General features: G+C 37.5%; 1 protein-coding gene across 1 annotated transcript in view; it reads left to right on the plus strand.

Annotated features, from left to right (window-relative positions):
- PDE3A (phosphodiesterase 3A) overlaps positions 1–24,505 on the plus strand; it is a 313,671-nt gene that overhangs the window by 52,786 nt on the left and 236,380 nt on the right. The gene's annotated exons all lie outside the window — the stretch shown is intronic.

Raw genomic sequence — 24,505 nt, forward strand, 5'->3', positions numbered from 1 at the left:
TCCTGTCTTTTACGGTTATGACTATCAGAATATAACACACATTTTTTAGAGATCGTAATTTTGCAATACCGATACCTTTATCTAATTTGTTATATAATTAACAGTAATAGTTTAAAATTTTTGTTGCATGATAATTAGTCTTGGAATGCTAGAAATCACTGGTATGTCTATCCAGTGAAGCCTGGGTTGATTTTAGTTATGTTTGGTTTCATACAGTACCAAATTATAATGCCACCCTCTATATTCAGGTTTCTGAAAAAAAAGTGGCCTTTTTATTTACCAAAATGTATTTATACAAATTTATCAAATTTTCAGTAAAGTATACATACATATGAAATATACACATATTTAACATAGAGCCCTGGGACTCCCCTGCCCTTCCAGTGGTTAGGGCTCCTAGCTTCCACTGCAGGGGACAAGGGTTCGATCCCTGATTGGGGAACTCAGACCCTGCATGCTGCGTGGTGCAGCCAGAAAAAAAGATAGAGCCCTATAAATGTTTGTATTATCATAGATATGAAAGTTACAGAAAATCATGATGATTAGATGTTACATCTCTGTCAGGAACTCCATTCCCCCCCACCCCAAATATCCCTCCTCCCCTCCATCCCATAGACACAATGTACACGCTCATATGCCCATGTCTTCCTTGATTGACTTCTTTCTTGAGACTTTAATCCTGAAATGTTTCCTAGCACACAGACAGCTGGGATGAAAGTGTTCTTTTTAAGTGCACACTTTTCATAATGCCTTGAACTTGTTTTTCTGTGGCAGAGGGAAACAACCTCATGCACCTGGACAAACAAAGGTGTTCCTTCCAAAACAGACTTTCAGAATCATTAATTCTGGTTTAGAAATAATTATAAAGGTTAAGTGGACTCTCATGCGTAAGGTTTTAGTGCCTGTGAGTGGCTGATCTGTGTTTTGCCTCTCCCTTGCTTTCATATTCCCTGTGACACCTGCATGTATGTGTCTTCTGCTACAAATCTGATTCCATTTGTAGCAAGTGGGCCAAAGCCAGCCCTCCAGCTTTTCGTAACCTCCTGGAGATATGCTGGGCCCACGGGCTGAGATAATAAGCACTTCTGCCTGAACACATGCTGAGGACAGGCTAGTACTGGTAAAGGTGGGGGAAGAAGGTGGGTTTTTGGTTCCTTTGGGTGCTAACAGTGTAGAAAGAGCAGACAGTACCCATCATGATAACCCAGTAAGAAATAACTAAGATGTGAGTGGAGACATTGTGTTCGCTTTAAGGGTGAAGCGGTAGTGTCTTTCAGTGAGGGGGAAGCTGGTGAGAGATGAAACACACTAACAGTAGAAAATATTGGATTTTTGCATTTTTTAGCATAATTGTAAACACAGAATTCAGAGACAATAGATATTACCAAAGTAAAACTTTGAAAGGATAATTTTTTTTTGCTTGAAATTCTTTTTTTTTTAAGTTTTGAATTTTATTTTATTTATTTTTTTATACAACAGGTTCTTATTAGTTATCCATTTTATACACATCAGTGTATACATGTCAATCCCAATCTCCCCATTTATCCCACCACCACCCCCGCCTCTTTCCCTCCTTGGTGTCCATACATTTGTTCTCTACAGCTGTGTCTCTATTTCTGCCCTGCAAACTGGTTCATCTGTACCACTCTTCTAGGTTCCACATACATGCGTTAATATGCGATGTTTGTTTTTCTCTTTCTGACTGACTTCACTCTGTATGCTCGAAATTCTTAAGAGTGTTACAGTAACCCTATTAGTTCTTGCTGTATTACAGAATGACTGTAAAACAAGGTGGTCCGTTCTTAGTTATTAGGAAGGGCAAGGGCGGAGACGAGAAAGGAACAGGTAGGTAGTGATCAGTCGACGGGAGTGGAGCAAAGCATCTTGTGCCTTTTGCATTTGGGGGGATAATTTACATAAGTAGACCTCTCGCTTTTTCTGTCTCTTTTTCTCCCTCCTTTCCCCTTTTAATTGATTTGCCTGATCACAAGTTTCTATCTCCCTAGGAAAATAATTCGATAAGTACAAATAGATGTGGAGGAACATATGTAAATTGCTGACTTTCTAAGCTAAGGATTTGAACATGTGCTTAGGAGTTTGTTTTATTAAAAAAATCCTACCGTTGTCAATTACTATCATAAACTCGCGATGAATCAACATTGACGTTCTCCTACCTGTGCCAAAATAAAAATTGCTTGTGGGGTGATGTGGAATAATGTTTGCAGCTGCCTTACGGATGATTTACATTGAAACTGCTATGCATAGACTATCTATTAATTGGAAAATCATAGAAAAAATAAGCAAGTTTTCATCTACCAAACAGCCAGCAACAAACTTTGATAAATATTAACAATGATTATAACTAAAAAAAACCCCCAGAATACCAACAACAGCATAGCCGTATTAAGACAGTGGATCATGATGTGATGACGGTAGAATTCCATCCTGAATCCTGTCCATCGTGGCCTCCATGTTCTGCTCTGACTCCTTATGCAGTACAGCAACCACACTTCAAAGCCAAATGAGGACTAGTTTGCTCAGGAAGTTCTAGTGATGAGATACTTCAAGTTTTACTGGTACGTATCCCTTAGTCCTAAGCAAAAATGACAGTCTATAGGGGATCCTGTGTCCATCATTCAAAAGCACTAGCAAAAGAACATGTTTTAGGGACTTCCCTGGTGGCCCAGTGGTAAAGAGTCTGCCTTCCAAGGCAGGGATGCGGGTTTGATCCCTGGTCCGGGAACTAGTATCCCGCATGCATGCCGTGGGGCAACTAGGCCTACGTGCCACAGCTACTGAGCTCGCGTGCCTCAACGAGAGAGCCTATGTGCCGCAAACTACAGAGCCCAGGTGCCCTGGAGCCCGCGGGCCACAACTAGAGAAAAGCCGGCACACCGCAACAAAGAACCCGCGCCACAGCGAAAGATCCCGCCTGCCTCAACGAAGATCCCACATGCTGCAACTAAGACTCGATGCAGCCAAAAGAAAGAAAGAAAATAAATTTTTAAAAAACCACATGTTTTAGATAACCTTGGATTAGCAGGAACGTACATGAGTTGCCAAAAAATATCAATTTAGAATACTTAAAGAGGTAAGCTCCTAGATTGGTTTAGGTGACCCATAATGTCTGGTGGTAATGCATGTTTTTAGAGTAGTTTTATCTTTAAACCTCAAACAAGTTGGTGACATACATAATGATAGTGTAGTTCTTTCCACCAGAGGATGGGTGCTAAAGAAATTGATATATTTTTTTTTATCATGCAGTGTTTCTGATAGCCTGCCTGCTTTAATTTCCACCATACTTCTCTTCCTTATTTAAGAGAATATTTCACTTTTTAAAATAAAGTCTCATTATGATTTAACTAAAAATCTGTTTTTTCCTTGCCCTAAGGAACTTTGTAATTTATAAATATGAGTTTATATATGTATATTTGTATTAAAATACATTTATAAAATTGACATTTATTTTATTAATAAAATAATATATATATAATTGCTAGCAATCAGGTTGGGCCAGATATTACTCTAAATGCTTTTAGATATTAATTTATGTAAGCCTTTCAACAGCCCTAAAAGATACCTTTATATTTTGGATTCATTGTAAAGTTATGCTCAGAATGTCTATGACCTATTTCCATGTTGCTTATTGTTGTTCTATTTATCTATCTATTATCTATTTAATGGAGCTAAAGACAGACACATAGGAATATGATGATATATTATTTTGTTTTCTTCCCAAGTGTCTGACGCCGTGCCTGCTTTTCTAAGCATGTAGGTAGCGTCAAGAGGCAACATAATATAATGATTATGAGCCCCAGTGTGGTTCTAGACTACCTGGTTTTGAATCCCAGCTCTGCTTCGTACTGGCTTTGTGATTTGGGGCAAGTTACTTCAATTGTGTGCCCTTCAGTTTCTTCCTTTGTTAAATGTGTATAATAATGGTACCAACTTGAGAGAGCTCTTATCCAGATGAAATGAGTTAAAATTTTTAAAGCACTTAGAACAGTGACCAGCACATATTAAATACGACATAAGTAATAATATACATAAATATGTATTTGAATACTCAAGACATTCCCAAAAGGAAGATACTTAATTCAGTTGATAAAAACGTAAGCAATGAGAATGGCAACTGGAAGAGGTTTCATAACAAAATACAGTGGATTATCCAGATATGGATCCCTCTGTCAGACAGCTATACCTATGAATTCTCTGCTTGTTACTGGAGTAAGTGGTTGCTGGCTGCAAGTGAGAACTGAACATGAAAATTTCCAGCTTGTGAAAAACATCTGGAGCTTTTACTTGACTACAAATTTAATATGAGCCAACTGTACGATGCCGTTGTTTAAAAGAAAAAAAGAAAAAGAAAAAAAACCCTTAAGCCTTCCTTAGGCAGTATAAATAGAACTGTCTACATCATGGGAAGTCATATCTTTGATGTACTTAACACTGGCCAGATCACAGTTGGAATACTGTTTTCTGTCCAAGCCACCATAATTTTACAAAAGGCATTGACAAACTGGAGAGACAGAAGTCTGGAAATCATATAGAAAACAGAGGAAGTGGGACTGTGTAGCCTAGAAAAGAGAAGACTAAGGGAACTAAAACACCTGTCTTCAATTATTTACAAGGTTGCTATTAAAAAAAAGACACATTTGTATATTGCTCTAGAATACAAAAGTGGAATCAATAGAATGAAAGTCGCATGCATATTTTAACTCTATGTTAAGGGAGAAAACTTTATAACAACTAGAGAGTCCAATAATGGGAGTACAGTTGACCCTTGAACAACACAGGTTTGAAGTGCTTGTGTCCACTTATATGCAGATTTTTAAAACAGTAAATACTGCAGTATCACATGATCAGCCGTTGGTTGAATCTGCAGAGGGCTGGCTCTGAGTTATACACAGGCTTCCAGCTGTGCAGAGAGTCTGTACCCCTAACCCCTGTGTTCAAGGGTCTACGGTAGTTTGCTCCCCTTAATGATGGGTACTGGTGCTGGGTCTTGCAGGAGTGCTGTACGAAGAATTACTGTATGCGGTCAAAGATTAGATTCCATTACTCACATTCACTAGAATCAAATTTATGCATTCATATCCTCACAGGGCTTGGGCAGTGACAATCCCTGGAAAATTCATTAAGATTTTTAAGGCTGTTATTTGACTGCATGGAGTAAAAAAAAATCTATATAATTGGTTTACTTTTATTCAGGCTGGTTTTGAAATCTTATTTAAGTAAGGGATCAAGGAACACTGGGTGATATGGTATTTCCCCAAATTTCATAAATTCCTTTAACTTAAGTTTAGTAACTTATTAAGAATTCTTTATATGTAGGCCAACAAAAATAGTTGATAAAGACTGGTTGAGTATTGTATGGTTTTGGGATCTGATCAGAGAAAACCTATAGTTCTTTCTGATCAGAGAAAACCTATAGAAAACTATAGAGAAAATCTGTAGAGTTCCCTGATCTCTAGTTGGGTGGAAATATTAAGAAGGATGGAAATGTTGTATACCTTTGAATTTCATATACGAACAGTATTTGAGGTTCATATCAGTACACTAAAGGTTCTCTTTAAGGATGAGTGAAGTGAATATTACTGGAAAATATAATAGAAGATAGCTATGGTGTAGCCTTGGGAACTGACTTTATATTTTACAGGCATGTTTCTCTTGTGATATCTCATTCTTGTGACTTCAGATATATGCTTTTCTTCTGGTTAGGTTTGTCCTAGATGTTAGCCTTCCTTTCAACTCGTTTTGTCACAATGTTTGCCTTTGTTGTATTTATACTACCAAGTTTCAGACATTAGATTGTTTGGTTTCAGCAATTTTGTTATACTTTTTTTGAAAAAAACAATAAAATAGTTTTAGTAATTTTACATTTTTCTCATAGAAGACAGGTATTTAAAAATGTCATTTAATAGATTTAACCATCTAATGTATATATTTCCACATTGGGTAGAATAACTAAAAAGTAAAGAAAGATTATCTAAATAGAAAATTAAAAAGTCACGTTCATATATCTTTCTTTTGCCATATTAGATAACATGAGTTTTTTATAATCTAGAATATTCTGTCATCCTCCCAAACTCTTCAGAGAAAGAATTTCTTCATCTTCTTGAAACAGAAGTGGATGCATCTGAGGAACTGTTTCCACATCCTATCAGTGGTCTCGGTCTCATCTACTTATATCCTTAACTCTGAATTACTAAGCACTTGGTGAGGCACTGTGTCCTCGCCATAGAATTTTGGCTTCTGGTTGTAATCTGTTCAATTGTGAAGAAACATCACAAATCAAACCATCTTGTTTGAATGTTTATTATTAAAATTTTGATGCATATTTTGCTTTTTAATACAGATGAGAAGATGAAAGGTGGATATAATTGATGTGTATATTAACTACAATCTGTACATTTTTGGAGGTTTTTTTTTTTTTTTAATGTTCCAAAGCATGGGACCAGATATGAGCAAAAGGAGTGAGGTTATTGTGCATTTAAGAGTTCAGATTGCAAATCAATTCCTCTGTTCCTCTGCTTCAAAAGTAGTTGAATGAGCACATCAAAAGGGGTTTAATTACTGGAATATTAAAAAAAAACTTCTAAAAAATGTAATCTCATCTACAAAATGAAAAGATTAATAGGCAAATGTTGTAACTGGGATTTGTGGAGTTGGTTGACTCTAAATAACATTGATGCTAGAAAGCTTTTCTTCTCCTCTGGTTATAATTCTGCCACTTGTATCCTCCATTAGGACCTTTGAGAAAAATGACTTTCGTTGATAGTACGAATAAGCATTTCATTAAGTAATGGTTTTGAGTATAATTAAGTTCTATTTCTTAATATTGCCTTTGACGAATATAGGTCAGAAAAATAGAATACGGGAGTTTGACTTCCGATTTCTTTCTTTTTTCTTTAAATGGTTACTTTGTGGGCTGTTTTATCTAATTTTTAACCATTATCTCAAATTATTCCTTGGCAGAGTGCTGCAACGTAACAGCCCTTTTAAAAAACTGGGTAAAAATTTGAGAGAATAGAAGTATGGGCCTTCTGAGATGAAGAGCATTTTGAGTGTAAGACGGTTTAGTTGTAAATATTGTATTGGTCATGTCTGTGATTGAGAGGCGCTCTTCTAAGCCAACTAACCGTGTGTGGTGGGAAGACTATCCTGAGTAATATAATAGGCTCATTTTAAATGAGAAAATAGAGAACACTTTGCTGAACACCTACTATATACAAGATGCTTTGGTAGGGAGGGATTGTAAAAGAGGAAGTTGATATATTTGGCCAGTAGAGTTTGAGAAGGATCAGTGTGAGTTCTTCTTTGTACATTTGGTAGGATTCCCCAGTGAAGCTATCGGGTCCTGAACTTTTGTTTGCAGGGAGTATTTTAAATTACAGACTCTATTTCACTTCCAGTGATTGGTCTATTCATATTATCATTTCTTCTTGGTTCAGTTTTGGCAGGTTATATGTTTCTAAAAACTTGTCCATTTCTTCTAGGTTGTCCATTTTGTTGGCATATAACTGTTCATAATATTTTCTTATGGTATCTGTATTTCTGTGGTATAGGTTATTTCTCTTGTGTTTACTTTTTTTGTGTCATTGTTGATGTTTTGTTTTTTGATTTTTATCTCTATCATTTCAATTTCTCATTTTGTTTCAAATACCGAAGCATCAAACCCGTTTTCCATATATCCTAGATGCTGATTCTCTTATGTTAGTCCAGCATCCACACAGCATCCAAATGCCAGTTCTGCTGCATCTTGGCTTATGGTTATAGGCTTGAACTCCAAAATGCCCCCAAATGTTTTTTAAAATTTATTTGTGTACATTTTCAAAATAACCTTCCTTTGAGATCTCAGTTTTATGTAAACTGTAGTTAAAATCTTTTTTTTCCATGACTTGTAGCATATGGTATTTAACTGTTTGCTAGGGTGGCTTTCCTCAAGTAAACATATTTGTGCAAAAGCATTTCAAAAGAGCATTACAGTTAAAAAGAGGAACTCCTCTAAGGTGACTTGATTGCTTAAACGTGGGTTTGAAAATTAAAATATTTATGGCTTAGCATGCTCTTTCATTGTCTTTCAAGATTCATTATAATATCTGACCTTTGGGAAGGAATAAGCATATACAATTTTTACAACCAAGATAACCTTTCTGACATTTCATCCTGAAATATTTGCCTCTAACAGAAGAGAAGCAAATCAGTTGACATTGCAGCCAACCAGTATTGACCCTGCACTTTAAAAAAACATCTATTGCATGCAATTTGAAAATATAATCAAACATAAATCTAGGATTGGAATTTTCTGACCTAATAGACTATGAGTGCTTTCCATAAATTGTGCCCCTGGTGTCATTTTTCCTTGTTTTTAAATAACCCACTGAATTCTCACATCTTTTACCTGTCACATTATCACAAAGAAAGGGCCTCTAGCATTTTTCTATACTGTTAGCCCTGCAACAACAAATCATACTAATATTGGAATGCATATTCTCTATTCTAAGTGTGGCTTCTGGGAGGGCTTTTGTGTGAAGTGTTAGGCTTGCTATCTGAATCATAAACACAGCTGCAAACATCTAGAGGGTGATTATGGATCACTTGTAAATCAGAGATACTCATCACAGGGTAATTTGGAGACTTGCTCCAAAACATACACATAATCAATGGGCAGGTCATGATCATGGCCTAGCTTTTCTAGTACAGTGGTCTTAGTGCTTTTCCCAGGAAATCAGGTGATAGTACCCCATGTGCAATAATCAAACAGGTGGGCAAACTCTGATCTTTTCAGCCATAAAAAAATCTATACAACGAAAATTTCAAAACTTGATGAAGGATGTATCATTGTTAGTAGTATCTGTGACTCCAGTTTAGTGGTTAAAATGATCAAGGGTAATGTGCATGTTTGTGCTTATGTGACGAGTAGCAAAATGGTAGTATGGCTAGAGTGTGGGTTCTCATGTGGTCTTGGATTGAGATGGACTTAATCTTGGCTCTGCAAGTTACTAGAATTGTGGCCTTGGGGCAAATCATTTGAACTCCCAAAGCCCAGATTTCTTCATCTATAAGAGGCAAAATGGTTATAGTGTCTTTAATGTTTTGGGAAGAGTTTGAGATGCTGTATGTAAAGTATCTAGCACCGGGCTTGGTGCAGCATCAATTTTTTAAAAAAGTGATATCAACCACAACTTCTCCTGAAAGCAGAAAGGAAGTGATGATTTAAATCATCTCAATATGTTAAGTCATTTGTTAAAATTCTGCTAGAATCATGAGGTAATTTTAGCATATGCGATAATGAGAACTCCATAGACAATTTATTAGCCTTACAGTGACTTATCTTTAAATGGGGCAACTTTCACCATCAAGAAAATCAAAAAAACAGAAAACTAAAGCATACTAAAACATTTGGAGAAGTGATAGTGTGATTCACTTTGAAAATTTTTTTTAACATCTTTATTGGAGTATAACTGCTTTACAATGGTGTGTTAGTTTCTGCTTTATAACAAAGTGAATCAGTTATACATATACATATGTTCCCATATCTCTTCCGTCTTGTGTCTCCCTCCCTCCCACCCTCCCTATCCCACCCCTCTAGGTGGTCACAAAGCACTGAGCTGATCTCCCTGTGCTATGCGGCTGCTTCCCACTGGCTATCTATTTTACGTTTGGTAGTGTATATATGTCCATGCCACTCTCTCACTTTGTCACAGCTTTGAAATTTTTAATACAATTCCTTGGCTATTATCAAGAACGGATTTTTCTCCCCCTAAATGGAAAAGTTTATGTAATGTTTAGGAAGATGTTATTTTGCTTCAACATCAGTTAACTGTCTTCAGTAAAAGGCAGAATCTGATTTCTTTGCAAGACGATGTGAGCATTTGTTTAATGTTTAACTCAAGGTCTGATTTCAGGGTTTGGAAAGCAGAATGTGATTGAATCATTTCAAATATGGAAACTAAAAAAAAAAAAAAGCTACTAGTATAAGAAATTGGTTTTCTAGATGTTTAAGTATTTCACAAAGGATGAACTACTTATTAATATAGGAGAAAATTAATAACAATTCTTGTATGTCAAGATTTTGGTTAGTGATGCCACCCATTCCCATATCATTCTGGATTTCTTCTGTGTACACTTGGTGGCATCATCTTGCATAGTTTGAAAGGCAGCAAAAGCTCTCAGGAAACTGTCAGGGAATATCCAGGTGTTCCAAATCCTGGTAAGCAATTTACATCGCTGCTTTCAGAAGAACAGATGCCCCAATACTCTCCCATGTTTAAGCTCTACCACAAATGGGCACAGGTGAGCACAAATGGGTCTTGGCCATGCAGGGATATGGTGATCTATGGGTGTTTTGGAGTCAAGATACCAGAGGCTTTAGGCTTTCCATACCCTACATTAGTATTCTTGGAGCACTTGCATTTTCTGTCAGTGGCTCATCTGAATACCAAGTTCTGAAACTATTGTTCCCTGTAGCTCCCTCTAACGGGCCTGGCTGATGTTACAGTCTTGGAAATTTCCATGTCTGACTTGGAGATAACAGTAACAGGGCCTGTTAATTGAATGTGTGTTTAACTGCCAAGCTACTCTTCACACCGGCTTTTATTGCTTCTTTATGAAAAGAGCAAATTATCTGAAAAGGAACAGAAAACACATACGTTTTCTCATTTAAGGGACTGTAAAAAAAATACAGTGAGGAATTTTGGACCCCTTATTGTCCTGATGCTGGGGAAAAATGGGCTGAAGGTAAACCTCACACTGATATAATTTAGTTTCTCGATTACCTTTGGGCAAAGGTTCTAACAAAACCCTTCTTTAAAAGATAGAAGAGGGCGATCTTGCTGAAAATTTATGAGATGGTATTCATACCAATGATGAGTGAATAAAGAGAATACAATTGGGAACTTTTACTGCTAACATTTAAATGTTATACGAGGAAGATCCTTTTATGGTTTGTGTTTTTACTGCCTCTCCTAATGCATCAGAGTTTATGCCCACATACACTGAGACACCAGCAAAGATGTCTTTATTCAAGAACACTTTGAATGTATCAAATGAATGCTCATCTTGTTCTCTTCTGTGCCATGGAGGTACCTTTTCTAGGAGGAAGGAAGTACTCATGGCTCCTTTGTGTGGCAGATTCACAAACTACATCATTTAGGCAGATATTTTTTGAATCAAGGGACTTTTTGATAATAATCACTTGATGGAATCGCCTAGTTCTTGATACACACCTGTTTTACAAGATTTTCTTTTGTTTGAAAGAAAATCGTCCATTTTGTTTTGGAGAAATACCACTCCAATTCTTTTTTTTTTTCATGTTGAGCCTTCTTTTAATTTATTTGTTTTTATTTTTGGCTGTGTTGGGTCTTTGTTTCTGCGCGAGGGCTTTCTCTAGTTGTGGCAAGCGGGGGTCACTCTTCATCGCGGTACGTGGGCCTCTCACTGTCATGGCCTCTCGTTGTGGAGCACAGGCTCCAGACGTGCAGGCTCAGTAGTTGTGGCTCACAGGCCTAGCCGCTCTGCAGCATGTGGGATCTTTCCAGACCAGGGCTCGAACCCGTGTCCCCTGCATTAGCAGGCAGATTCTCAACCACTGCGCCACCAGGGAAGCCCAGCACTCCAATTTTTCATCCTTTGTTTTGGGGTCACGGTGTGTTACTTTACTACATGAGAACAAAAGTCAAAAAGCACTGTGCTGCCAAACCGTGGAAGTGAACACAGTTGAAATGGGCTACTCATAGAAACTTAACATTTTATTCTAAAATATGATATTTTGAAAAAAAATAGGTCCCTGTTGTATATATATAAGCATTGCCTGCTGCTGAGTCCCTAGGCACCTCTGTTCCCTACTTTTAATATGTATGTAAGCACAATTATTGAAAGAATTGTGTTGTGGCAAAGTTAATATTTATGGCCTTTTTCTATTGTCGCTCTGTGGGTGGGGATAATTATGGTGGGAGAACTACCTGATATCTGTGTTCTTGTCCAGGACTGAAGCAGATTTACTCCTTGATGCTAGGCAAGTCATGCTTTCTGTGCTGTATTTGTTGCCACAATACTTAAAATAATCTGGATTCATTGGAAGTTTTTATTTACATCTCTCTTCTATCCTTTTCATTCTCAGTAATAATATCTCCCTCAGATTGTCTCATTTGTGGAAGGAAACATCCTCCCCGTCCACATTACCACCCTAATATAAAAGTTGGCATATTGGTTTGCTTGCCATTCTGTAATTCTGTCTAAACCAGGTAGATTGATTTTACGTTTTGAAAACAGAAGATACAGAATGAAATGAGGCTGCATGGAGATTCTCTCTAGAGCTAAGCCTGGCCCTTCACACATAATGTAAGGCACTAGGCTCACAGAAGCAAAATCAGTGAACCAAAAGAAAAAAGTTTTGTTTATTTTCTGAAAATAGTTTCTGCATAAAAGTTTTTTTTTTTTTTTTTTTTTTTGGTACGCGGGCCTCTCACTGCTGTGGCCTCTCCCGTTGCGGAGCACAGACTCCGGACGCGCAGGCTCAGCGGCCATGGCTCACGGGCCTAACCACTCCACGGCATGTGGTATCTTCCCGGACCGGGGCACGAACCCGTGTCCCCTGCATCGGCAGGCGGACTCTCAACCACTGCGCCACCAGGGAAGCCCTCCATAAAAGTTTTTAAGATGATATTTTTGTGATTGTTTACTGAAATCTTGTTCTGCCAGGTAGGTTCGTGTGGGGTTAGAAAAAATTTCTTATCATTTGAGAGGATGAGGATGCTCTATATAATGGTGGAGATGAAAGATTTTTCTATATCCATAACTGGAAAGTAATTTACTTAGTCTTTCTGAGACTATTTCTTTTTGTTTAAGATGGGGACACTTGAGTTGTGAGGATTAATTAATTAATTGTTTTTATAGAGCATGCTACTAACTTTAAAAATATATATATATTTATTTGTCTGTGCCAGGTCTTAGTTGCAGCAGGCAGGATCTTTTAGTTGCGGCATGAGGTATCTAGTTCCCTGACCAGGGATCGAACCCAGGCCCCCTGCATTCGGAGTGTGGAGTCTTAACCACTGGATCACCAGGGAAGTCCCGAGGATTCATTTAAATCAGATAAACTCAGTGTTAGGACGCTGTGCCTGTCAGATAGTGACTGGGCAGGGAAAAACAACAAAACACCACCACTATTTGGACATATAAGTAGCTATAATAGGTCTAAATTTTCCATGATATTAGATTATATTTCAAGTCTTTGAAATTCACTTGAAGAGCATAAACTAAGAGAAATCATGAAATCAAAGATCATCTATGTGCCTTATCTTTTCAGTTGTAGATAAACCTTTTGAAAGAAAGTGTTTCCATTTTATACATTAGTTTAATAACACATTATGCAACTGCTGTAAGGTTCATAAGTTGCTGTTTGCTGAGAAGTAAAGCAAACTTTTAAGACACATGAAATTATGTGGCCTGGTGATCTGATTTCAAGTATTAATCTGCAAGCACTTTTAACATGCAGTCACTTATGAGCTCAGTGTCTTTTTTCTTGGCAATTTTTTTCCCCCAAAGCAGTGATAATGTGCCAATGTTGATGAAACATGTGAACTTAGAAAAGATGTTTTTATTTACAGATGAACAAGCTAAGGCCTAAGTGGTTGAATGATTTGCCCAAAGTCACACAGAGGCAGATCTGTCCAATTTCCCAGCTCACCAGATACTTAGGTACTCTTTTCTGTGACAAAAATCTAAGAATTTATCCTCCAAACAGCTGTCAAAGTCTCACTATGGTTTTGGAATTATATGAGATGCTGGGAAATTTCTTCAAGAAAAAAAAAGAGCTTCAATTATCTTTCTCTTCTTCCCCTTTTCCATGTTATCATAAAAATTCAGTCGGCCAATTCCTTGGTTTATTTAACCTACTTTCTAAACCACACTTTTTATAAAAAAAAAAAAAAAAAAACAACCCACATTATATTCCAAAAGCCATATTTAATTTGGTACTCTGCCATTTGCTAGTTAAAATTGTTTTTGAAATTTAGTTGAATGGTTATTAAATAATTAAAATGTATCTTTTAGTATGCTTTTGTGTACAGGAAGTAGAAAACCCCCAAATGATATATGTGATAATAACAAAAGTATATTGTCTCACAAATGGAAGTCTAAAAGGTGTCAGGGTTGACATCATCAACGAGTTCTGGTTCCATTTTCCCTGGGATTCTCTAACTTTGCCCACCTCTGGTGGGCAGCAATGGAGCTGATGTGTTTCTGGGGCCTTATATCCAAGCACCATGAGGATGAGCTGTGGATGAGGCAGAACTTTCCCAGCTACCCCTGGAAAGCATCCTCTTAGCGTATTAGTTGGAATAACCTCTTTTGAACCATTCCCTGAAAGGGCAATGGAATCACTCTCTGACCAACCTGACCTTTGGTGGGACAGAGCAGACTTGGGACACTTGGGTTACGTGAGAAAGTGGTAGATGCCTCAACACATTGGGACTCTAGGAAGGAGGAGGAAGTGGGTGGGGGCCATGATGGACAGACAAGAAACCTTGCACCTTAGAAACATTGGAGATTTTGCATTCCTAATATTAAAAGAGGCAAGTGTGCGAGTCTGATCATCCATTATGAAGCAGGAAAAAGAAGGTTGGAATATATAGGGTACATCAGTGGCCTACAGTCTTAGAAATTATATCAATTGTGGTGACATGTTATTACCTTCTGGTTCTGCTTGAAGAGGGTCTCTATATGCAGGATGACTTTAGAGAAATAGTATTATGAAAATTTTGATAAACAACACAGCTTTCTCAGAAAAGCTGTTTATTTCCAATGTATTTAGCCTGGAATTCGGTTTTTAATAAATCTAAAACCCAATTAAGTAAACTTTTAATAAATATTGTACCATATTTCGATGTCAGAATTCTAAGAACAGCGTAAAAAGTTTTAAAAAATAAGTACACAAAATGTAATTTTAGTAAGGTTGAGGAAAGTATGGGCCACTGGAAAGACACATTTAGGTGAATGGCTGCTGGAAAGAAAGATTTCTGTATCTACCGAGATAAAATATATGTCTTCTCTGTTACAGTTTGCCTTCAAATTCATTGTTCATGAAAACAATGTTTTCTGTTTAATGACTTAACAGATAATGGAATTTTTCATAGATTGGTTGTGTACAGATGAAATCCTAGACAGTCGCAGTGCTTTAAGTATGGTTGTCTCCTCCACCCTGACCTCCACTCTATAAGCAATTCTTGCATAAGAATTGCTTATAGAAAAATTGGGTGATCAATTATTTTTTTCACCCTGAGCTCTGTTCTCATTTAACTTGAATTTGATTTGTTCTTCCTTAAACTCAGTATGTCTCACCTAGGAAGTTCAAGGTCCCTACATTGTTAAAAGAATGTAGAGCATTGATGTTCTTGTGACATGTCAATCAAGTACCTAATCTCTGTTGATTTGTTAACTCAGCAAAGGCAATATTGAATATTGACGTGACCTTTTCCTTTTCTGCATTTCAACTGAGTTTCTGTCTCATACTCCAGCCTTGACTATCTGTTACCCATTCTTGCTCATGACTAGGGCATGTGCCCCAAATCGTCCATGGACCCTCAGGAGGGGAACATGCATTTGTGATGTTGTAAGTTTATAATGTGTTTCCATCAAACTTCCCTAGAGGCTTTGAATTTGTGTGGTCCTATTGAAACTATCGAAGAAACCTCTATACTCATCTTTATGTGAGGGAAGGGCCCAAGAGGCTGTTGAGAATTGTTTATAGAGGATATGTGCTAGTTTTTAGTCTGGTAAGGATCACGAGCAGGCAGAGGCTATGGATACAGTTGTGAGCAAAACCAGGCACAATCCCTGTCCTCAGAGAGAGGGTAGCCCAGTGGCAAACAAAGGTAAAGTAAATGCACATAAAATGTGATGTTTAAGAAAGGGAGGTACGTCATGCTCTGAAGAGCCTATGATAGATTTCTTTCATGAAATGCTGACTGAGCCAAGATCTAAAGGAAAATCAGAAATTAAATTCCCACGATAACATGAAGAGTAGGCTTGAAATAAATATAAGTCATTTGCTATCTTTTCTCTTACTTGATTAGATATAGTATGTATGTGGTATGGGATATATTGCATTGCGATTACATCTTTTAGATATTAAAGAGTACTTTTCCATCAGGTGATGCAGAGCAGAGTGTCTCTAGTTGTCCAAAAGATTAAAATATTTAAAACAACTTTTAGTTCACATTAATATGAAAGAAAGGAATGAGTAGCATTTTGAAACACGTTTTAATATTTATTACATTGTATATTGTTATCATAAGACTTCAGTTCTTCATTTGATTTAAAGAATGCTTATGGAGCACCTTCTATATACCAGGTGCTGTTCTGGGTGCTGGGGTCCAGCAGCTAACAAAGCAGAAACGGCCCGGGCTACTAAACTTACACTCCAGAGAGAACGTCCCTCTGAGAGCTGCCTGGACAGGCAGGCAGTACTGTTCATTTCTCATTCTGTCTGAGCGAATCCTAGTTGCATTGTCTATTACTGGGGAGTCACTGTGAGATTCTTGATCATGGAGCATTTTCACTCAGTTACTAACATGGATGATCTGTGACTGGCATTTGTATTCAGTTTGATCAAAAATATCACTCTGCTGTTAAATCAAACCTTGAGAATCCTAATTCTTTTTGTCTCTTCAGCTCTATTGTCCAGCAGAATCCAGGCTTCTTTTCCAGATTAAAAAAAAAAGTCATTTAGGCTGCAGATTGTTCTGAAATAGTGAACCCCAAACAACCCCATACAACACTGATACAACTTTTTTGTTTGTTCTACAACTAGGGGAACAATAGTGTAATAAAAAACATCAAAGAAAACTTGGCTGGGACGTAGGGAGGACTGGCGACGTGAAAGGCAATGTTAAATTGGTTAGACTCTAGACTTGGGGGAGGGTCACAAAATCTGAGTATGATTCCTGGATCTGACTCATACTAGTTATGAGTTGTCATGAGTCAGTTGCTTAACTTGACCAATCTATTTTCTCCTTTTCTGAAAGAGTAATTACATATATGTTCTCTGCTCAGCTTGTAGCTGTTGTAAGGATCCCGTGAGAACTGCACAGATGCTTTTCTATTGTAGTGTAGGTGCAAAGCTAGAAAGGTCAGATTTCAGGACACAAGTATGGTGTAACCACTTTTTTTTTTGAACTTTTCTTTTTGCGGTACACGGGCCTCTCACTGTTGTGGCCTCTCCCGTTGCGGAGCACAGGCTCTGGACGCGCAGGCTCAGCAGCCGTAGCTCACGGGCCCAGCCGCTCCGCGGCATGTGGGATCTTCCCGGACTGGGGCACGAACCTGTGTCCCCTGCATCGGCAGGCAGACTCTCAACCACTGCACCACCAGGGAAGCCCGAACTTTTTCTTTTATATTGTAGTATAGTTGATTAACAATGTTGTGTTAGTTTCAGGTGTACAACAGAGTGATTCAGTTATGCACATACAGGTATCTATTCTTTTTCAAATTCTTTTCCCAATTAGGTTGTTACAGAATTTTGAGCAGGGTTCCCTGTGCTATACAGTGGTCCTTGTTGGTTATTCATTTTAAGTATAGCAGTGTGTACATGTCAATCCCAAACTCCCAGTGACCACTCTTGATATAATGCGGTGTTGGATCTGGACCAATAACTTCAATAAGGGAAACTGGAATTTGTTTTCTCTCACCTTGTGAGAGAGAGAGAGAGAGAGAGAGAGAGAGAGAGAGTGTGTGTGTGTGTGTGTGTGTGTATTTCTGGTATTGGGCAAGATTGAGATTTTTTTTTTAAATATGTTGGGGCTAGGAGTTTACTAATTAATTTATTTATTTTGGCTGTGTTGGGTCTTCGTTTCTGTGCGAGGGCTTTCTCTAGTTGTGGCAAGCAGGGGCCACTCTTCATCGGGGTGCATGGGCCTCTCACTATCGCGGCCTCTCTTGTTGCGGAGCATAGGCTCCAGACGCGCAGGCTCAGTAGTTGTGGCTCACGGGCCCAGCTGCTCCGCGGCATGTGGGATGTTCCCAGACCAGGGCTGGAACCCGTGTCCCCTGCATTAGCAGGCAGATTCTCGACCATTGCGCCACCAGGGAAGCCCCAAGATTGAGATTTTTGGTGCAGAGGGATTTTTGTCGTGTCCCTCAAATTCCATGATGTAGGTAAAGGTGGGATAGATCCTGACTCCTCAAAGGTAGGTTCATGGGTCAGCAGTATCATCATTACCTGTGAGCTGCTAAAAATGCAGACTCCCAGTCCCTGCCCTCTATCACTGAATCAAACTCTGCATTTTAAACAAATCTCCAGGTGATTATATGCAAATTTTCTCAAGCACTGGGGTGGACAGATTTCTTTCTTAGTCGATCCTGATCATTCAAAAGACTTCAGGACGATGTAACGACACTGACAGCCAGCAGCTGCTGAATGCTTTAGCACCACCTGGGAGAATGGGGGTCGCAGGAGGGTTATTACAGAAAAAATATGCTGCTTTCTGTTCCCAAGAAACCATCTTAGGGGTCAAAGGTTCATATTCCATTATCAGTCCCCTGAGCCCACCAGTGTTCAAAAATGTTTTTTTCCCAAGACTTTTATGGTGCTTAAGTCAGATTTTTCTTATTGGAATAACAGACCCAAAATGACTGGCAGTTATAGTGGCTGGGATTAAGGAGGGAAATATTTAGTCAGAGGAACTGGGCATTTATCAGGAGAGCCGTATGATTTCATCACTAGGATTTGGTTTCTAGTCACCTTTGCTTCCTGAGGACGGTGAGTAAGTGCGTGCTGCTTTACTCTGCCTGGTCTAAGTTCCATGAGGCACACATTCTCAGCGACTTGGCATTTTGCAGAAAAAAAATATATCTTATTTTATTATAAAGGGAAGAATGAAATTGATTGAGACCAAGAGTGGCTTAAATTCTCGTTAAAGATCACATGCATGTTTGTAAACAGGAACTAGTTCTTCAGAGTCTATATGTAATATTCAGACTTTTTCTATAAAATTGCAAATTAATCTTCACTTCCAGTCTTACCAAGGTTTAGGATGAAATAGAATTGAATAAGCTCTTCCCTTAGAACAGCACATTTCTTTGCAGGATAGATGAAATAATTTTTAATCTTTCCCCTTCTGTAATTACAGTGTTGCAACTTTGCTCTTTTCTTCCCTTTTTCTTTCTTTTCTGCCTGGGGCCCCGGGTGAAATTTATGACATTTTTTTGAGCTAGATGCTATGTGATTCCTTTGTGTGCTGATTCCAGGTCTGGACTTTGAAAACAAATATTGAGAGTGTTGGGTGAGGCAAGGTAAATCAGCTTTAATACTGGAGATGGATAGATGCCTGATGACAAAATTTCAGGCCTTATTTTTCCAGTTTTGCTACACCTGAGTGAAATTTTGTCATGGCCTGCATTTGGGAACCAATCCTGTACCTCACTCAGCCTTCACTCATTTATTCAACAAATACTGATTGTGTCCTTACTGTATGCTAGTAAGATTACAGGTGGTAGGCTTAGTGTAGAAACTGGAGATTTACACTCAGTCTCACAGCTTACATTTTATCATGGTGGATATCCTTTTGAAAGAGCCCACAACTCAGAAGTTTGAAGTGAACTAAATTGAGGGTTAGCACTATGTTGCTTATATTAAAGCTTTTTGTTTCAGTTTTAGCTAACCCTCCTTTATGTAAAGAAAAAGGATTGTTCTCCCCAGTAAGACTACCAGTCAAATGGGTAATTATTTTATTACAGTTGTCTTCCAAAGCAGACCCATGCAAGAGTATTGCTCCCATGAAGACTTTTCTTAAGTTCTCCTGTAGCTGATTCCACATAGTAATGAAGGCATCCTATTATTGGATGTAGAGAATGTTGCTAGAAAGAATTAGTTTCATTTTTTCCAGGGTTCACTAAGTTACTCCTGTTTCTCTTTTAAGGAAGCTCCTAACTCTCCACAGGTGTTGAGCCTTCCTAAAATTTCAGTTTATCTTTAGCACAACCTGTTCTTGAGTGTTTACTATAAAGGTTTTAACCATGTAATAATTCTCCCTTAAAGAAGTCTGCTGTATATATTGTTAAGGTGGAGTTGTCATGGCTGTTGTGCTGTGTTTGAAGCCAAATACATTTCTCAACATTCCAAGGTTATGTGAAGACACAGAAATAATTATCTTCAGATGTTGACATTGCACTTAGTGTGTTAGTAATATAAGAAAATACGGTTCCAAAGTAATTCATCTCAAAGGCAATGCAGAATTCAGTACGGATAAATATGGTGTACATTCAGACACGTACTATGGTGTAGAAATGGTAGAGTGATTCAGCTTTCTGTCATATTTTCTTAACTTAGGATATGAACTGAGTTAGCATGTTTCCTGTTAATGCAACTACAGTCCAGACATGATATGCTTTGCTTGCAGCTGAGTTACTGCTTTTAATCACTGAGCCAGACCCCGATTCTTGTATTCTGTCTTGTCACTTAATATGTTTTGCCTTTAAGTCAGCTGCAAAAGTTAAAAAATTAAAATCTTCCCTTAGTTTGAAAATGTAATTTTTCTATAATCGTCCATAAAATGATGATATGACTTTAAAAGCTTTATCTGTCTCGGGTAGTTTTGGAAGGAAAGGGTTAAGAGCAGTAAGATTTAATTGTTGGAGAGACCAAGATCAAATTGGAAAAATACTTGAAACTTATTTTTGTCCTAACATTCATATATGACATCCAATATGAATTTCATCTATTTATGTCAGCTTATCTTCTAGTCAATAGCAAGAGGTGAAGCATGAATGAAGTTCTATTATACCCACAGTAGTGAGTCCTTACATTAATGAAAAGGCAAATTCTTTTCATCTCTTAATAATCATTAATTTTGTACAGTAACATTGGGAGAAAACCAAAGAAAAACTCCATTGGATGTATGAAGTATTACACTTAAAAAATATTCAGATCACTGAGTATTGTTGATTGCTTATCTTGCAAAGCAAAATATTTTGATATTACAGTATTGTAAATGCTGTGGGTAAAAAGGAGCATCTGCTGAGTTTTTACTTTCAAAGCATATTACTGTCTTTACCTTGTAGTCTTTTTAAAAATTTTTTATTTTATACTGGAGTATAGTTGATTAAAAATGTTGTGTTAGTTTCAGGTATATAACAAAGTGATTCAGTTATACATGTGTGTAGATGTATCTATTCTTTTTCAAATTCTTTTCCCATTTAGGTTATTACAGAATATTGAGCAGAGTTCCCTGTGCTATACAGTAGGACCTTGTTGGTTATCTCTTTTAAATAACTGCAGTATGTATTGCAGTGCATAATTTAAAGTGTTTGCAAAGTACAAGTTTATTATATCGTTTAACTATCTGTTTCAAATTATAACTTTAAAAAGAAAATGGGACTCCCTTCCTCTCTGCCCCGCACCCCTGAGACAGATTTTCCATGACAGGATAGTTTTAAACATCAGGATGTTGCATAAGTCAGCCTGGAAAAAATCGGGACAGACAGCTAGCACTGTCTAATAGAACTCTGCTTTGTGACAACATTTTTTTTTTTGCTAAATTAACTATACATAATATATAAATTTCCTAGTTATTTGGATATGCTTTCAAAATCAATTGTTTTTTGCTTAGTTGTTTTTGATTATTTTTATCTGGGCATTCTATAAAAATAACAAAAATTTAAAAATCATAGTATAGTGTAAGATCCAAAGAAATCCAATTAAGCTTTGACTGTCATGAATATGAGAGTACCTACACAAGGGACATTTGAAAGAGTTAACATGTGTGGTGAGGTATGAAAAGTTAAAGTGATGTATGTGTCTATGATACTGCCTGGTTTTTATGTTTTACAAGGAGTATTTAAGACTTCATTTTTAAGCTTTACTTTGCAAAAGACTTAAATTCCAAAGTCATTTGTAATGGAAAAGAAATTGGTTAGATGGCTCTATAATCCCACAGGTTACTTGGCTGGCTCTAAAAAAAGTTCATGGGATGGAGATTAAAGGCCAAAGTCTATTTTAGAAAATTTGCAATCAGGGTGGTAAGCAGGAACTGTTCCCTAAATCCCTTTGGATTTTATTTATTTATTTATTTATTTATTATTATTTTTTAACATCTTTATTGGAGTATAATTGCTTTACAATGCTGTGTTAGTTTCTGCTTTATAACAAAGTGAATCAGTTATACATATACATATGTTCTCATATCTCTTCCCTCTTGCGTCTCCCTCCCTCCCACCTGGATTTTATTTGATCACTTAACCAAAGAGGCCTGGGCCAGGCCCTATATTTTTCAGGATGCAGTGATCAAACTATTGGGCTGGTTGCTTTTCATGTGCAAATCTATTTCTCAATAAGTCCCATCACTTACACAACACCTGTTGAATGCTTGTTTATCACAGCAGACACAAAGGGTATCAAGGGTTTATTTGTTGGTGGAATCTGGGGGAAAAACAAACTGTTTTTCAATGGCTAGTTGTTTATGAAGATCCCTCTCTGCCTGATAACATCTTGAGGGCTATGGGAGTGAAGAAAGCTATTTGTATGGTTGTGGAAGATTAGCTTTCTTCCTTTTCTTCTCCTGGAATATAGGAATTAGGGGTTTTCCATCAGAGATTGTGAATTTTCCTTTAGGATTTATCATCAACATGCCACGGGATTTTAGAACAGTCAACCTATCTAACCTTTGATTATTTATAGATAAAAGGAAGGAGGAAATTACCAGTTTTGTGAAATAGTCGTTTCTGAACTTTGTGAATAAAAATATTATATATTGTTCTATTAAACTTAATCAGGTTATGTTAGAATTGTATCTAATTCCTTAAGTTATTCAACAGTGAAGATCAATACATTCAAGGCATTACAACTAAGTACCTTTGGAAATATACATGGATAGATAAGAAATAATACTAGCTAAAGAAAAATATAATATACCTGAGAAAAATAAGTTTTATTTTATGTATCTTTTATTCAGCAGATAGGTTATATTTAAGTGCCATGAAGCAGTTAGAAAATATGTTCTAGTTCAGAATTGGAAACTTTTATTTCCTAGAGGTGGGGAGCATTCATTCAGAAAAATCTTTGTGGAGCAGATGGTATTTGAGTTGGATCCTGAAGGGTGAGTGGAATTTGGCAGGTGGAGACTGGGGAAGGACACAGTCAAAGGCAACATCATTAGTAGAGGAAGAATGAAAAAATATGGTATCAGGCAATAATGGCTTACTTATGTTATGGTCATAAAACGGACTAGATTAACCTGTTAATCCTTACTAAGAACCAGGTACTTTGCTAAAATAAGCATTTACATATATTATTATTTTATTTAAATCTTCATGATAAGCCCAAGAAGTAGAATTTTATAGGGAGAGAAACTACGACACCGTACAACTGGTATTTGGCAGAAGTTGAACTTGAAGCTGGAGACTGGGGCCTTAACCACTTACCTCTGTTTCCTGATGTTGGAGGATGTTTGGTACCACATGAGGACTGTGGTCACTCACGGGATATTTTTGAGCAGGTTGAGTAATGTGTTCTTCTCAATTATTCTTTTTGCCTCATCTCATCCTCCTATTTCCACCCACTCCTGTCTTCAAACCCTGCTTTCAAACTACAGAGAGAAACCTTTGAGAATTATAGATCTGATCATCTAATGCATTTTCTTACAAGTGTTTGCAGGTCTACAGCATATGTTTCCTGCTCCTTCCCGTGGTGTACAAGGCCCTGCCAATCTGCATAGCTTCATTTGGAATTATCTTCCATTCTCTGAAATCTCCTTGTCTTCTCATTACTTTACTTTTCCTAGGTTAGCACCTCCATCTGGATGCTTTTCTCACCTCTGGATCCTCCATCCCCTTCCACTCTTCTCATTTATTATTAAATATTGAACCACTTGTTAACTTTCTAGTTGATATAACATTTGAAAATTTCTAGACATGCATTCTACATCAAAATAGAATTTAACTGTCGACACTCCATATTCCATATTCAAATGTATTTTACAATTGTTTAATGTAGATTGTTTTTCTTTTTTTTTTTCTTCTTTTTTTTTTTTTTTGTGGTACACAGGCCTCTCACTGTTGTGGCCTCTCCCGTTGCGGAGCATAGGCTCCGACCACGCAGGCTCAGCAGCCATGGCTCACGGGCCCAGCCGCTCTGCGGCATGTGGGATCTTCCCGGACCGGGGCACGAACCCGTGTCCCCTGCATCGGCAGGCGGACTCTCAACCACTGCGCCACCAGGGAAGCCCAATTGTTTTTCTTTTTAATTTTTTTTCGAACTTCCAGTGTGTGTGATATCATAACAAAGTATGTATAGTAGTCAGGATAGGCTAAGTTAGGTTGTGATAACAACAATCACCAAAATTGTAATGACTTATAACAAAAGAGACTTTCCTCTTATTTTCATGTGTCTTGGCAGGAAGACTGTGCTTATTACAGTTACTTCCAAAGGAAGCTCCCCCTGACATGTGTTTCCCCAAACACAAAGCAAGAGAACGTGGTAAATCACATGATGGCTGTTAGCATTTCA

Source organism: Mesoplodon densirostris, chromosome 11 (genome assembly GCF_025265405.1).
Source record: "Mesoplodon densirostris isolate mMesDen1 chromosome 11, mMesDen1 primary haplotype, whole genome shotgun sequence".
Classification (NCBI taxonomy): domain Eukaryota; kingdom Metazoa; phylum Chordata; class Mammalia; order Artiodactyla; family Ziphiidae; genus Mesoplodon; species Mesoplodon densirostris.